Raw genomic sequence first — 16,437 nt, 5'->3', positions numbered from 1 at the left:
TTGCTGTGCATGTTCATTTTTATTTCACTGCTCGGTTTTGCTTCAGTGTCTCATTATGTACTTTTAGATCTAATTAGGAATTTCATGTATCATCACTCATTAGTCAATTTCCTTTTGTTGCCTGTTACAGACTATGCACAGCATTCCGAGCATGAGCTTTCAGATCTCCCCCTGTATTTTCCTTTTCTCACGGTCTTCAGTTAAATTCTTCCATCTTATGATAAATCTCATACATTCTTACTAGTGTCTTACTACAATTTGTCAAATGCATTTTTTTTACACCTGAGTAAACTGTCTTTCTTTTGCACCTTGATAAATACATTCTTTTAACATCTCATTACTCATTCGAATGGTATCATATTGCAAATTTAGGTTTTGTATCTCATATTAAGTTTTCATTTCCAGAATGCATAATGAACTTCCGTTTTTGTATTTTTTGAAACTTGTGGGTGGTAGTGCCTCTTAGCATACATTTTCATATCTGCAAATCCTCCCATGTTTCCTTTTCAGATTGTGCATCTTTTTCTGTGTTTTCTTTCTGAGAGCTATTTCTGCACTTTCCCTAATGCATGCGATTATGCAGCTTGATTTATTTCTAATGGTTTCATATTTTGTAGCTCATAACACGTTTCCGATTTCCAATACTTTCATGCTTTCCTTATCTATTTATGTATTTTTATTTTTGCAGTTGCTTATGAATTTCCCCTTTCAGAATGAATTTTCCTTTTTGTCTCTCACCAAGCTTAAATTTTTCTTAGAAGTTTTCCTGAATGAATCACCTGGTTTGATTTTTTAACTTATACGCTGCTTCCTTTGCTGTATAACATTACTTATTTTAGATTTTTGCATCTCCTCTTTTATATCTGTTCTGGATTTCACTATACAGCTCCATTATTCACGTCTTGTTCCCCTTTTGATTTTAAATACCATTACACACTTCCATTTCACAAGTCCTTACGCATTGCTTATATTGCATTTTTTGACTTATAAGTACTTATTTATGGTTTTGAGTAGCTTCATCTGCAACAAATGTGATCTTTGTTCATCCCATCATCCATTTCTCTATCATGTCACTATATTTTTTTCAGGGTTTCCTTTTGTTATATAAGTTCCTACTGCAAGTTGTTTTTTTTACAATTGATTAGATCTTAAATTGCACATCTTATTATGTTTTTCTTTTCAGCTCTCACTGATGCTTTTCATTTTAAACTCAGTATGCATTTTCATCTCTAACATATGCTCTTTTCCTTGTAGCTCAATATCTATTTTAACTTTCCTATCACATGTATTCACATCCTCTTGCATGTATTCTTGCATCTCTTATTTCCCACTTGCCCCTGTGTTGCATGTATTCACTATGTATTTAATTTTTACTTTCAAAACACATGTGCCTTTTTTTTTGTATCACACTACAGCTCTTCACTTTTACCTCTTATTTAATCTTTTACTTCTGTCACCTTACATTGAATATTCTATTCAACAGGCTGTTATGTTTCCTTTTATATATAACTTCATGTATCTTTTTATTTGCATTTCCTCCTTTTAACACATTTTTCTTTATTCCACATCAGTCTGAGATGCTTTCTGCATTTCTTTCATTTTTTTCTCTTACATACCTGAATTTCATAATGATTTTTCCATTTAATCATGCTTTTTTCTCCTCACCTATGACTTTTAAAGGTTTTACTTTTCACTTTTACACACACGTTTGTTTTTGTATATCACCTTTCATTCTATATCTCTTCAGAATTTTTTCTCTTGCATATCATTGCTTTTTTTGCTTCTCACTGAATGTGTTCTTTTCTGCAGCACAGTAGGTTTTGTTGGCATATCTCATACACACCTCCCTTTCCATACAGTGCTGAACTTGCCTGCCTCTCATCATATCTCCCTTTCTGCCCCTCATTATGCAAGTTTTTTCACACACAACTACAGATCTGGCTTCACATCTCATAATTAGTTTTCAGTCCCTTCTCTCTCACGATAATTTTGAGTAGCTGATCACTCAGAAGTATTTATTTTGACTTTGTGTATACCATCTTAATGCTGAAGCCAAAGTGTACTTCCTCACATGGTTTACTCGGTCCTTCTTTGTTTCTAGTTGTTACTGTGTATGTAAAAAAAATGAAATCGCTGCTTCTTTCTTTTCTCCCCACCGGATGACCAAGCGCTTTTGGTTCACAGAAAAAGCCAAGAGGGAATGTAACAGAAAAAACATATGTCAGCACAGAAAATACATTGCAGACACTGTGGGAATACAGAAAGCTGAAGATAAATGTATGCTTAAAAATGTAATTAGGAAACTTTTGTCAGGTTTGTTCATTAAAATCATACATATTTTGAAATGCTGATTGCATTAGCAAGCACTCTCCATTTCCATAATCAGATTTACTTTATGAAAATCAGATTAGGCAGGTTCTCTGCTCTTCTCAGCTTACCTTGGGGGAGGGGAAAAAAGATAAGAGAAATTTGGTTCTCTGGCTTGCTCTGTGGATCCAGTAATACTGGATTAGGAGAACGGTGTTGGAGGTTATGTGGCTGCTACGCCCAATAAACTGAGTATCATCTGAAGAACCATAGAAATGCTGTTTGGAAGAGACCTCTGGAGTATTCCAGTTCAGCATCCCAGCAGAGCTCTGAGATCACTGCTTAGCCTCCTGGCCCTGACCAGCCCCACCTGGAGCCTCCCCGTGCCCTTCCCATGGCCCTGGAGCCCTGTTTCAAGCTGAGTCTGGGGCCTCCAGCCCCTGCCTGAGCTGTGCTGTAGAAGTGCTGGTCTCCAGCCATGTCCCTGCCCATCTGGACCCTGACCTGCATGCTGTCTTCCCAGCTTGATCTTGGACCTGTGTCGTCACTACGGACCTGCCTGGACTCTTGGCTGAACCTGGCTGTCCCCCCGGCCTGATCTGCTTACTCCTCTGGGACACTGTAGGTCTGGGATCTGGTGGGCTGATGAGCCCCCATCCTGATGACTGTAGAGCAGCACTTGGCTTGTTGCTCCTTGACTACCTCCTCTCAAACAGGACAACACTAGGTTGTGTCAGCCTGGGTTGCCAAGCCAAAGCTTGAAAGCGTCCAACCGTGCATACTCCAGCTCTCCCTGGGCAACACGTTCAGGTGCTGCATTTCCCTCCTGGTGAAGCCCCCAAGCTGCTGAATGCAGCTACTGATATTTGTTATATCACCTGAGCCTATGGTGAATTTTTTTTTCCCTTGACTTTGTAGTTCCTTCTTCAAGCAGTGTAGGCAGCAATCGTGAGGTTGACGCAGTCTCTTCACCAAATACTACTCAGCCGGGGAGAGGAACAGAACAAGGCCATTGGTGCTGTCTGTGTTTGTGTGTGGGCTGAGTCTGTCTGTCTGCATTATCTGTGTGGCTGGATGTGTGTATATGCATGTAAGTGCTGTTCACATGTGCACGTGCCTGTGGCCAGTACACAGCCTTGTTACTGTTTCGTCCTGGAGGCATGGCACTGCAGCATCATTACTGGATGGTCCTGGAGACATGGAGATGCAGTATCATTTCTCTCCTGGACTAATGGATGTGGGAAATCCTAACAGTCATAATCATACCTCTAGGTCAGGGTTCTCTATACATTTGATGAAGAAGGACTCTGTCACCATCCAGGCCACTGATGAAAATGTTAAACCAGATGGACACCAGTACAAGCTCCCACTTCATTCACTGTCATGTTCTAGCTGAACACTGTGATTGATGACAATCTTCTCAGCATGTTAGTCCAGACAATTTTAAGCCCGTCTAACAGTCTTGTCAGTTACACTCATTCTCAGTTTTCAAATGAGGATGCTGTGGGAGGAAGTACCTAAAGTCAAGCTATATCACATCCACCTCTCTCCTAAAGTTTTGTGCCCTTTTTCTACTTCCTTTTTCTTCAGTTTCCAAGAGGCATCACAGGAGAGAAAGAAAAACTCTCTGATCCCTAGACCTTTCCTATGATGGGAATTCCAAACATGTTAGTATTAGAAGTTATTACACTAATTATTATTTCCATGCCTGATATGAGCTGCTACAAGCTGTAACTGGTGAAAGACATGTATGGTCTGGCTCCCTGTATCTACTACATGGGATCAGAAAGTTGGAAAGGAGTTGTGGCTCTGTTCTGGCAACAAGGGACTTGGCAGAGTTGTAGGAGAAACAGGCTAATGGGGAATTAGTTCCCTTGATTCTGCACTAGTTTGGTCCCATCCCAGTGAAACCGTTTTCAACAGTTTGATCAAGGACTGTGGCTTTTTACAATTTTCTATGTTATCGGTGTTATTAGTTGTCTAAATATTGTCTTAAAGTGCACTTAACTGTAAAATAATTTTTACAGGAGAGGAAACAAAAGATGTCATTCCCAAATAAACTTTCCTGTTGAAGATAAATTATATTTGAAGCTAAAAAGTGAAAAAAATAGGAAACAACTGAACTGTTACTTTAATCCCTCAGTGCCAGTAAAATGAAGTTCTTATACTGGTTTCAGTTGTGAGAGGAGTACCGCAGCACAGGGCTGATTTTCTTGCTTTATTTCATGGTCATGTAGATTAAATAGGTCCATTTAAGTGGGCAAAAAGTGAAGAACAACATAAGTACAATACAGGAAAGACTTAGCACAGGATAAAAGTGGGTCCAGTACCTACCCAATATTCATAATTTTTTTCTTGAAATTTTGCTTAGAGACGATGATAGATCTTTGAACATCCCTTTGTATCTGTCCTTAATTTCTGCATTTCTGAATGCTTAAGAGCAACATGTTACTTGTTTACATGTCACTGTTAAAACATAAAATCCCCGAACATCATAGCAATTTAAAGGGATACAAATAAATGAGATTATGAGGGAAATTTTTGTGCATGAATACTTCCTATATCGATATTATCTTCCCTAATGACAGTTCATTTAGTTTCAGACTGTGCTAGGAAATGTGTATTTGTCTGAACAGCAGCTTCCTGTGAATCTGGAAGGCACTTGGCTTGCTGCTGTACATTATTTAGTTCCTGGCTGACACCTGTAGCATGGATGTGTAACCTGAATATGGCTGTGACTGCTTATTTCATTCATATTTGTTCTGAGTAAAGGTAGGCAAGAAAAAGCACAATAACTTGTTCAACCTCTGATCTCTTTTGAAAGGACATGTAAGATCAGCATCCTTTGTGTCATGTTTCTTTTGCAGTTTCTTGTAAGCCATTACACAAATGAATTGCATAAAAACCCTATGGAACTTGCAGTTCCATTGTGCCTTTCAGTATATCAGAGTATTATTTTCCATTTTAACTCACTGTCTATAAGAAACAGAATGCCTGCACTTGTTATCTGACAGATTTTCATGGGAACATAAGACAATCAAAGGATTCTTCTACCAAACATTGAGATTCTGGATACCTGACAGTCTTGGTTCTGATGTTGAGTGCTGGTCTAATATTCCCTGGCCTGTTGAGTGCTGGCCAAAGATTTAATCCAGTTGATGACTTTTACATATGTACACAAGACAGCTGCAAATACTTCAGAAGTTCAAGGTCAGACTAAGCTGGCATAGCCTGGAACAGTGCCTGAAATCACGCACTGCACTGGGCTATTGCCCAGTGTAAATGTCTTTGGGAAATATTAGGTCAATATTCAAGGCTGGAGATCTGACAATCCAGTTGCATTACCCATGGATGTAAAAAAACAACAACAAACAAGCAAAACCAAACCAAAGTATTTCATTGTGTTATAAACATGATGGTCTAAAGATATAATTGGGATAAGGCCTATAAGCAGCAATATCTTATTAGACTAAGTGGTATAATGAGGAGAAAATTATACAAGTTTTGAACAGGCTATCTCTTCTCCGGGAGCAGCAGATGTCAGACTTAATTAGGGATTCAGAGTACTTTCTCTGAGGTGAGCTGCTTATCAGAGTAACTTCACAAGGAAAAGTGTCTGGAGTATTCAGACCAGATAATATATTAGTGCAAGGGGGGAAAGAAAGAGGGAGAGAGAAGTTTTTTATTCTATGGAGCACAAGAATGTTGAAGGGGGAAGAAGGAGACTATAATGTGCTATAAAAAGTGTCCCTATTGAATCTATGGGGTTTGATGTCCTAGTGTTACGCATTTAATTTCCAGGTGCATCTGTGGACTATGGTTTGTAAGTCTTCCTTTATGATCAGGACTGTGAGATGCAGTGCTTGTTCTGTGTAAAGCATTGTCTTGCTGGCTGGATGTTTCATCCTTTACATATTACCGCAGGATTTACTTCTGGCTTATAGTGGCTGCTTACTTTCACCTCCACAGTTCCTGAGAGCTTTTGGTGTGCTGGCTGAAGTGTGCAGAGGTCAGATCTGAAAATGAAATAAGGTCACTGGTAGATCTCTATGGGGATCTGGGGTTATGCTTGCACTGTTCAACTCATTTGTCAACAGGCTAGAAAAGGAAGAAAACAGTGAGGTGACAAATTCTGCAGCTGATACCGAGATACCGGAATGGTAAAAAAGTGCCCACTTTTAGCTTAGTGCTACAGTGATTCATGAAATTCTTGTTAGTAAACATAAGGGGGGGAATAATCCTAATTACACAAAAGAATCGCTCTGAGCTGACTGTTACCCCTTGGGAGTGAGAACTTGCAGTTACAAAAGATGATTCCATGCATGTCAGCTCAGTGCCAGTGCTTTGTGGTGCCTGAAAAACAAATGAAGCAATGTGAGGGGGGCAGGTTCAGTCCTCCAGCTGCTCTTGGTAAGAAGCTTGATACTGGAATCAGCACTAAGATATATTTTAGGTTTGACCCAACATGGCCGTCCTTACATTGATGATTGTGTCACATCGTGGTATTAGCAGTGTTCTGTTGGCAAACTTTTGTTTGGTTGCAACAGATTTCTTGCACAGTCCAGATTTCTTTTTGTACATTGGAAATTTACAAAATTAATTTAACAAGTTTTAACAAAGTGAATTTAACAAGTTTGGGAGGTTTAGTAGAGGTTATCAGCAAGGTTTCATAAATGCTCTAGGGAAGGGCTTTTGTGTTCACAGATCTACCTAATGTTTATGGCTGTGTCACTTGGTCTAGTGGTCAAGATTCAAAGGACTGAGTAGTCAGGACTGAGCAAAAGTCCTTAGTCCAACATTGTTCACATACATTACTCACCTTTTGAATGTAATTAATAATTTCAAAAATACACCACCTACTTTTCCCAAATAAATAAGCAGCCCACTTCCAGAAGTTTTTGTCTGTCTCCTTATTCTATTTTTTCTCTATTTAAAACATTTTTTCAATGTAAAATTGTGTGAGGGTATTCAGAAAACTGGCAACTCTTGCCACCGTAAACTTTTCAGAGCACAGTTTGAATGTGTAAGTTTCTTTATAAGTTCATACTGACAATGATTTTCCAGATTAAAATACCACGCAAAACAAAATGAATTGAATGCATGCACCAAGAAAAAGAGCTGAATGTATTTTATGTAAATCCAGTCAAAAAATCCACAGTACCAGTTAACAAATCTATTAGAGTATAATAGCTGCAGAGAGCTGTCTCCTGTCTCTTGTCAAATTAGCACTAGAAAATAATCTGTTTAATGGATGGGCATTAAACATTAAGGTGTGCAGGCAAAAGACTGGGTCACAGTCTGAGATTTAACTAAGTGAACAGACTATGAGAAACTACAGGACAAGGCATGAGAAACTGTTGAACATAACAAATACAGTATGAGGCTGACAAAAGTTACAGCTAGTTCCCTGAGAAATGGCCAGATATCACAGATGGTTATGAGGGAGTTATGTGAGAGGTGGTCAGACTTCACTGACAGTTGGAGAGGAGTATTGGGGGTCTTCAGTGGAACACAATCCTGCAAGACCTCCAGCGTCTGGGTAACTATGTCAGTAATATCATGTAAGGCCTAAATGACCTAGATAACAGTGTCAGACATACTAAATTTTGGTACATGTGTGGCAAAAGCGGGACCAATAGGAAAAAGTGATTAGAGATGTGGTGTTGTTTTGAGGAGCAGATAAGGGTGAAGAAACAGAGGCTCAAGGTGAATGGGGAGAGAAAAAGTATGGGGAAACAAAGAGAAGGTGGGAATAAAGTGTCATCGTATAAGACCACTTATAGAGTGTAATCAATTTTCCTATCTAGACAGGGAAAAAAACCTCAGTTAATAATTTCATGTGAGATTCCTGTGGGAACATACTATGTCCCAAGGATGAGTTAGTGTTTAATCTAGCAGACCTAAATTCTGCTCTTAAGTCCTAGACCTGCCCTCAGAGGAGGAACTTCTGATTATTCTCAGTTACTTTTCTTCCTGTCAAGTCATGTGTGGTAGTTCATCACTTTCATACCAAAAATGAGAGAGACTGTTCCCCACATATACTTCTAGAGACATAACCATTGCATCTTCAGTTCTGGTTTCAGTCAGTTCAGAAGAATACCACAACCTGCAGCCTAGTTCAGACAGGATTAAAGAGTCTTTGTTTACTTTATCCTACTGAATCTGTTCCATATTGCACAAAATAAATCTCATCATGCTAAGGAGAGAACAAACAAAATGGGTTTAAGCAAGAGAGCCAGGGCTCTTATCTAGGATATAAAATAGCAGGGTTTGGGATGTCCTTTTGGAAGACATGCCCTTTTCACTGTGCCACTCCACAGGCATTTGTGCTGACACATTGCAGGGAGTGAGGCAAGATTGCAAATGAGGGACTGGGGTTGGAGTGAAAATTCATGGAAAACAGACTGATAGAGACCTTTAAGTAGCAGGCTAGAGACCTTTAGTAGCATGTTAGCAGGTATTTTAGGAACATCCTGTGATTTCAAAAGTATTTATGTCTTCTTTTATCTCCATTTGAAAAAGTAGAGTTCTTCATCTAGTCAGTTTTTCTTGTCTTTAGAGATAATGTTCTTTTAAGTATGGTATAGAATTCTCTTGAGTGCTTCATGGTACAGAATAAAACCAGAATAATTTAATTTCAAGAGACCTTTGGATACCATCTAGGCCAACCTCCTGCTCCAAGCAGGGCTAACTTCAAAGCTACATATGGGTTAATCCTTAAAGTACTTTCTGCAATTTGCTAAGAGATTAAGAGCAAGCAGCTCTTTAACTTCTTGCTTCTAGACATTCTGTGCTACTTAATGAAAAGTGATGTTAATATTAAATTCTGTATCCATATGTTAATAAAAAAAAAAAAAAAAAAAGGAAAAAAAATACTGCCTTGCTTGCTCTTTATCAGTTTCTGACCGCAGTTTGGCTCTGGTTTGTTGTGCATCCAGAGGTCCACCTTTCAGTTGTTGTTGTGCTGAAGGGCTTCCTAGTCAATCCGGATGTAGATTGGGAGTTGACCATTCAGGATAGAGTAACATGCAGCCATCCTAGATTACCATTGCCTACAAAACTGAACTGTCTCACTGAGGAAGATGGTTAGGAGGCTGGAGCATGTAATGTATGTGGAAAGATTGAGGGAGCTGGATTTACAAGACTGGGGAAAAGGTTGGAGGGGGAGGGGGAAATCTCACTGTAGACTTCCTTTACTAAGGGAGTGGCAGAGAAGATGGAACTAGACTCCTCCTGGGAAATATTCATCCTTGGAGTTTTCTGAAATGTGATGGAACATGGAAGTTAGGCCTGCTGGGGGGAGGAGACTGAACTAGATGACTTCCGAGGTCCCTTCCAACCTAAAGTGTTCTATAATTTTTTGAATAGGATCCTGTGTCTTAAAGGTATCCGGTAACTTCTTTTCTAACCTTTGTAGAAAATCATAATATAATACCTCACAGACCTACTTAAGAATTTTCTGTGGTATGGCCAGAGAAACCTGGAAGAAACTGTAGATAAATGTTATACAAATGCTAGAGAAATATTACTTACTGTTATTTTTATTTTGAACAAAAGGATATGTCATCCTAAACTGAGAAATCATGTGTCAACATACAGGTCACATTAAAGAATCCGATGGACTATTCTGTCTGTGACTATTGCCTTCACAGAATGCATAGATAGAATGTTATCTAGTTTTCTTTAGCAAAATTCAGTATTTTTTTTTCTAAACCCAAAAGATTACAATAACAGAATAACTAGATTATTCCTCAGTTTGAAGAACCTATTTTTTTTATAAGGAAGGATTCACATAAATTGTATAAGGAAAAGTCAAAGAGATTTTGGCTGTGGACTGTGAAAGTTGTTTGTTTTGCCTTCTGCTATCACAGCCAAGTTTCTGCAAGGAGTAATCAATTCTTAATGGTCCACTGTTCAAGCTATCTGGTAAGAACAAAGTTACCTATCAAAGAGTAAAAGAAATACACAATCCTATGCTGTTTGAAGCACAGTTGGCTTGTTGACTAGATTTGCAGTTATTGCAAATTGTGAAAAATAGAGTAAGTGCCCATATAAATTTAAGAAAATCAGAACCCCACCCATTAATTTAACTAAGGACTGTAAGGATTGAGGCACAAAAGACTGATTGAATAATACAAAGTGTGGACTGGAGATTTTTTCTATGCCTGAAGCACACTCCAGTTTCATACAGCACATTTTCATACAGTGTTCAAAATCTCCCTCAAAGCTACAAAAATAAATGACCCCCTCCCTGACCTCTGGCTATCTTCAAAAGTATAATCTGGAATTTCTTGACTACTGTAAGAATATTTGATGTGACTGACGCATCTCTCAGGGAAGACTATTCTGCCCTCCAATTCACTAAACAGTACTGTGATTCAAAGAGGACTTGATCGTAAGTAATTTTTGAGACCAAATGTTGTTTTCATGCTTATCTCTTTCCCAAGCCCCAAGAAAACTATGCTTTCCTCAGACTTGAAAATTATAGCAAAAATCCATGACCACACTTAAAGCAAGACAAGGAGTCATCCAGTGAGATCCGGTGCAGCAGTCTCAAGGCAGGTGACAAGACAAGTCTGAGATCAAACCAGGTGGTCAGTCACAACTCAGGCACAGCAATTGTGTCCATGGCCAGGCACAGGAATGCTATGATGCAGCTAGAGACAAGCAAACCTACAGCACAGATCAGACTAACAGCCCAGAACGGAGCTTAAATGCACCTGGACTCATAAGCAGAAGGGGTGGATGGAGCCTATGGATGAGGTTGACCAAGGCCTCTTACTGCCCTCAGGGTTCTGACACTTAGAACGGTCAAGAACTGCCAGTAACATTAGACAAACAGAAGATAATGAGATTTGGGACCCTCAAATTGACTATCTTGGAGTCCACTGTGAGCCTTAGAACTTCATTAGATGTTTCCCATGGTCATCCCACCTCTTTATGTGTATAGCCGAGCTGAAGATAAATTCGGCAAGTGCCTCTTCATCATCTGTTATTTCTCCTTGTTTTTCACTGAGAACTTGTTTACTATACACCATTCAGAACTCACTCGGATGAAAAAAACGAATATTTTCTTCACAAACTATTGTCTGGAACTCATGACAATATTTTAAGCATGCATGATACATTGTTATTGTATCTTCACAGTACCCCTGAGGGAGAGCTCTCATAGATTCAGAGAAACTGCACTACTCATTTAATTTCAAGCTGCAAGTACTTGGTACAGTTGCAAATCAGAAAAATGATTTTTAAACCAGTCTCAGTTAAGGAATCCAAGAATAGAGGAACATAAATGAGTTATTACCTTCACGTAACTTCATCTACTACTTTAGCAAGCATCCTTACAGGAACACTGAAGAGGCAATGCTGCATACTAAGTCTACTAATTAGCATTTAATTTCCTTGTTCAGGAGACCAGTGTGGTCTCACATGACACACTGCCTTGATCATGCCGTATCTTCAAACTCTGACAGTTCTACTGCCTCTGTTATTATACTGTCCTGCTTCATCCACACAGCAGATACATCTAGTGTGCTGAATTAGGTATTTAAAAGAAAGAGGATTTTTGCAGTGAATATTAATATTCAACCCTCTGAACTTTTTGTGCTTGAGTCTACTCATTTCCTTTGTATGACATTCGTAAACCTTTCTTCTGTTTTAAAAGAGCACAGATCCCATCACAGAGGGGAAAGCCACAGGGCCCATCATAAGTAGATCTCTTGCACACCTGGTTGTCACTAAAGATAATGGAAAGACTAACACCAGCAACTGGTGTTATCTTCTATTTAAATCAGTCCTTATTTCACAGATGTTTGTTGACAGCAGAGGAATGATAAAGCTTGAGAATCGTAGGCACCATCAGACTTTCCAGAATGGAAAGATACACTAATTGCCACAGGTTGTCATCCCATCACAGTCTCCATTCCAGTCTGTGCTCCTCTTTCTTGTACACCTTTTTCTGTCTTAGCTCCCCAAGGAAGCGAATGAGAAATACTCCTGCATTCTGAGTCTTATGGAAGACATGTCTGAGGAGTCAGTGAGCTTGATCAAGCCATGACAGCCATACTGGGTCTTGTGCTTGATACACACATATGTTCACAGGATCAACTGCTGCATAGCCCCAGGTACATAACAATAGAGGGCAACATGCTGGAAGGCTCTGGATATGTACTGTTACTGGATACAGTTCCTAGATATTTACTGACATGTGCTCCGGTGAGCATAAAGCAAGAGACCTGTCAAAACAAGATATATAGTTTCGTTTGCAACACTAGGATGATGAGAAGCAGTACTGGGTGGAAGTGAACCTTGCCACGGACAGGATCGGTGCAGCATACTGTGGCTAGGCATCTGGGGCCCACCCTGTGCTGCAGGAGAGTAGGCTTCCCAGCACCTGAAGACACGTGAGATTTACTCACTAACTACATTTCTCTTCCTATTTTCTGCTTTATTATTATTATTATTATTATTATTATTATTATTATTATTATTATTAAAGCAGTTTTGCTGCACCGTTTGCCGCTGTGCCTTGCCTACTGAGGTTCAGAAAGAACCCTGCACCCCTCCTGGCGCAGAGCAACTGTGCAGCTGAATGAAGAGGAGGGGAGTTAGCAGTTCCTTTACAAAATATATAAATAGTTCATATTGTTTACATTAAGGACTTTGACAGGACATGTCATTTAAGGCTTTGAGGGGTAGAGTGCCTCCTGTGATATGTAGTTGCTAAACTGTACAGTGAAGGAGTGGTGAGAAACATATGTGTTGTCATACCACTCCCCCATGACACTTTCCATCTTTTTGCCTACTGAAGGGGAATAGCTCCAAGACTTTGTGGGGAGATTGTATCATACATCACTTTGTGGAGAAAGCATTTCAGCATTTGCATCTAAGCTGAGCATTGTGTATAACTCTTTTATTAAGAAAAAAATCAACATAAGAGCAAAACATTTTTGCTGCACTGCATGACTGTTTTATTCTTCCTATTACTTAGAAAGCACTTTCAGGATGGATAACCTTATTTTCTACTAGTAGAACATTAAATTCTACCATTAAGTTGAATTCCTGTGAATACAAAGCAAGTCAGACATTTTGCTGCAATCCATTGTTCTATTACCAGGGATATCCTCAGCAGAGTTCATTAAATACCTCTTTCAATTCCAGTGAAGTCTATCTTCAACTTTTCATCTGGAGAGAATGGTATATTTATCAGCCTGATAGATAAAACAAACAGAAAAAAAGCCCAGAGAGACCAAATTATCACTTAAAGGAACTTTCTGTCTCTTTGCCTCTTTCTCATTTTTTTCTTGCTCCCCTGTTTTTTCCCTTCCTAAGAAGAGAATTACTTTTGATTCAACAGTAGGTTCTTCTAATGCTGAACTCTTATCAGTGAGAAGGTATGCTGATACAATATATTGTTATCTCCAAATCTTAGATGGCAATTCTCAGTCTTTGTATGTGCATTCAGAATATGCTTTCAGATTATCCAAGAAAAAAAGAAACTCTCTTTCTCTTCAGTAAAGAAGAGAATAAACCAAGGACTTCAAAACTGTCAGATAAACTCTTCCTAGGTGAAGATGATCTTGAGTTACCCTGTGAAGTCATATGCCTTGTTCTGCAAATTCTTAACTGAACTGAGTTCAGCAGAGTTGAAGACTCTTTCACCAGGGTTGGGAGAATACATGGTGTCTCCATGGAAATTATGTACATTTTGTACACGTCTTCTGAGAGTAGACCGTGGCTAGGTGTTCTGCAGAGCAGTTCTGTGATTAATAGTCCTAAAAAGCAAGCCTCTATCACCTTGTATCCATAATAAAATAATTACAAAGCCTTTTAGAAAATAAATGTCAGAACTTGGAAAATACAACATAATTTCTTCAGAGAAATTGGATATGGTTTTGTTTGGACAAGCTCACACATTTTCATGATAAATTTCTTTCAGACACTTGAATCATCAAATACTGTGCATATAAATGTATGTTCTGAATTATTTTACTCCCTTGAGAATATACTATCAGAATGCAAAACAGAATTAATTTTACCAGTTCCTATTTGGTAGACCTTGGTGCAACAACGAATCTGGATGAGAGATTCAGTGAGAGATTTTCAAGAACTGCGGAAAGATTACATGTACAGGGAGACAAGAGATTTTAATGAAAAAGAGAAAGAAACAAGCTATTTTTGAAAATTGTTTGCATTAAATTTTTTTCCAAACAAAAGCATCTCTAGCAGAACAACACTTGTGAAATCAGAAATAATGATACTAATAGTGACTCCTATTGTCAAAAATAGTATATTTTTCCATATTTGTTTTCACTCTGCATGAATGATCCAATCTTATACCACCTAAAGGAGGATTATAGAGAACAGGGGCACCACTATTCTCACAAGCACAAGGGAGAAATGGAAAAAGACAGCACTTACTTAAAAGGAAAATTCTGAATAGATATAAGGAAAAAATTCTTTCTCTCAAGAGCATTCAATCACTGAAATATGTTGCTTTGGGAGGCTGTGGAATTGGCATCCTTAGAGATGTTCAAAACTTATGTGGACAAGACCCTGAGAAACCTGAATTAGCTTGAAGACAGTCTTGTGTGGAGTTGTGCATGAAGCAGAAGACCTCCAGAACTCCTTCCAGTTTAAGTACTTAAATTATCCAATGATGTCATTTATACCACTGAGTGATAACAAAACCCACCAGGACTAATAACCAACCTCATTGAGAAAAGGCATGGGACTGCATAAGTATATGAGGAGCAAACAGCAAAATGCGCAACATCCGGCCACGAAAAGGAGTAGAAGAGGTGGCATGCTGTGACAGTGACGGCTGCTGAGTTCAGAAATACATGGAGGTATTTCACACGTGTGAAATCAATGATCAATATGTGGAATTTCCTGCATTGGGAAGTCATGATGTGAATTATTGAGGTAAGGTAATGTCTAGTTAGCTGTATAGGAAAATTATGACATTTGCTTCTCCATATTATTAAGCAAGGTGTAATACAATATTTACATTTTGAGACACAAACTGATTATTCGCAGCACCTTTTGGATTTATGACAGTAAGAATTAAGCCAGATGCTTTTAGATATAAAGTTGCTTAAATATTTCATTTTTTCAGATCTCTCTAGTAGAAGTGAGCATGAAAAGCAGAACACTAAGATAAACAAGTGAGTGGTAAGATCCTATCAAATACTATTTCTATTTAGCCCTTTCTCTTTGTTTTTCTGTGCAGATCAGATGCCTGCAGGCAAATGTCCTTTGAGAATTCCAGGAAAGCTCTCCCCATGTCCTGTGATGAAAGTGAGTCTTGCTGGTATTCAAAATTAGAAAGGAGTATTCAAAGCACAAGCATTGACAAGAACTTTTCAACTTATTTGAAATCTGGAAATGTATACTGAGGAAGATTTCAATCTATTTCCTTGTATATTCATATCATATATCCTCTATCTTCTAATTTCTTAGTTACAATAATTTTCATTATCGATAAGATTGGATCACATTTGTAACTGAGTTATAAATGGCTTTGATCCTCTGAAAGCCTTTTGACAAAGAAGTTCAAACAAAAACTAATTATGACGAGTAATACATTTCTGAATTTGTTAGAGTAATTTCTAAAGATAGTTATTAAGTCAATAAAAGTAGTGAAAAGTTTAGTTCAGATTCTATTTTGAAGAACTGATGTATTTCTGACAGTGTATTTTATTCCAGAATAGTATCCAGAGTTTTAGATATGAGAAGGCTATGCATCTCTCCTGTTATTTTCTAAAACGGAGTTCTCACGAGAAATTCAGTCCACATCTGATCTGAAGAGAACTGGAGCTGTTTGGTCTGGAGAAGAGGAGGCTGAGGGGAGACCTCATCGCCCTCTACAGCTACCTGAAAGGAGGGTGCAGAGAGCTGGGGATGAGCCTCTTTAACCAAGTAACAAGAGATAGGACAAGAGGGAATGGCCTCAAATTGCACCAGGGAAGGTTTAGACTGGATATTAGGAAGCATTTCTTTCCAGAAAGGGTTGTTAGGTGTTGGAATGGGCTGCCCAGGGAGGTGGTGGAATCCCCATCCCTGGAGGTGTTTAACAATCGGGTTGACATAGCGCTGAGGGATCTGGTGTAGTTGGGAACTGTCAGTGTT

This window comes from Athene cunicularia, assembly GCF_003259725.1.
Source record: "Athene cunicularia isolate RWA chromosome 2 unlocalized genomic scaffold, athCun1 chr2_part1, whole genome shotgun sequence".
Taxonomy (NCBI): domain Eukaryota; kingdom Metazoa; phylum Chordata; class Aves; order Strigiformes; family Strigidae; genus Athene; species Athene cunicularia.
The sequence above is the reverse complement of the archived record's forward strand: the minus strand, read 5'-3'. Positions refer to the sequence as shown.